Source organism: Pelobates fuscus, chromosome 3 (genome assembly GCF_036172605.1).
Source record: "Pelobates fuscus isolate aPelFus1 chromosome 3, aPelFus1.pri, whole genome shotgun sequence".
NCBI lineage: Eukaryota > Metazoa > Chordata > Amphibia > Anura > Pelobatidae > Pelobates > Pelobates fuscus.
The window spans coordinates 295606748-295608322 of NC_086319.1; positions in this window are offsets into that span (position 1 = coordinate 295606748).

Here is a 1575-nt window from a genome sequence, read left to right on the forward strand (position 1 = left end):
TTGACCAGATCTTGAAGTCACAACATCTAGCTCCCGGAAACACTCCTGAAGGAAGAAACTTTGTTCCTCCTGAACTTCAACTGGAGCTCTTACAATGTTTTCATGAAAGTAAAATAGCTGGTCATCCTGGTATTCGCAAGACGTACTCTCTGATATCCAAGGATTTCTGGTGGCCTTCACTTCGTAAGGATATTGAGGAGTTCGTCGCAGCTTGTGAGACTTGTGCCAAGACTAAACTATCTCATGCATCCCCATGTGGCCTCTTACACCCCTTGGACATTCCTGAGAAACCTTGGTCCTGTTTGTCCATTGACTTTATCGTTGATTTGCCTGCTTCCAAAAGACAGACTGTTATTCTCACGGTGGTGGATAGATTTACCAAGATGGCCCATTTCGTGCCATTACCTAAACTTCCGACTTCCCCTGAATTGGCGGAGATTTTTGCGAGAGAAGTTTTTCGCCTACATGGGATTCCTTCAGAGATTGTTTCTGATAGAGGTTCTCAATTTGTCTCACGTTTCTGGAGATCCTTTTGTTCTCAAATGGGCATCAAATTGAACTTTTCCTCTGCCTATCACCCTCAGTCTAACGGAGCTGCTGAACGTACTAATCAAAAGATCGAACAGTATCTGCGTTGCTTTGTTTCCGAACACCAGGACGATTGGGTCGGTCTGATTCCTTGGGCGGAGTTCGCACACAATAACCTTGTTTGCGATTCAACTCGCTCTAGCCCTTTCTTCATGAACTATGGCTTTCATCCTTCGATTTTTCCTTCGGTTTCCTCTTCTCAGGGGATACCGTCGGTTGATGATCATGTCGCCAACCTGAAGAAATTATGGGATCAAACTCGACAAATTCTATTACATAGTTCCTCGCTGTTCAAGAAACACGCTGACAAACATAGAAGAGCGGCTCCTGTTTTTGTTCCTGGGGATAGGGTATGGTTGAGTACTAAGAATATTCGCCTAAAAGTTCCGTCCATGAAATTTGCTCCTCGTTACATAGGTCCTTACAGGGTTCTCACTCGTATCAATCCGGTTGCGTATCGCCTTGCTCTGCCACCTGCCTTACGCATTCCTAACTCTTTTCATGTCTCCTTGTTGAAACCCCTCATTTGCAACAAATTCTCCTCTAAGGTCTCCTCGCCTCGTCCTGTTCAGGTGGAGGGTCGGGAGGAGTACGAGGTCAGCTCCATCATTGACTCCAGAATTTCAAGGGGAAAATTGCAATATCTGGTCAACTGGAGGGGATATGGTCCTGAGGAGAGGAGTTGGGTACCTCAGGAGGACGTCCATGCTTCTCGCCTTCGCAGAGCATTTCACCTTCGCTTCCCATCTCGCCCCGGTTCATTCCGCCCGGTGGGCGTATCTGAGAGGGGGGGTACTGTCAGGGTACCTGAGGCCTCTACCTCTAAGGGAGGTAGAGACTTGGTGGTGTATCCGTCCAGGCGAGCTGTCTCCTCCGTTCCTCGCGGTTCATCCAGTCACTTAAACACCGGCCGCGAGGAATCCACGTCCTTTTCTAGCAGGACGCTCAATACGTGACGTCATGACGCTAGCACGATCAATCTGTCAC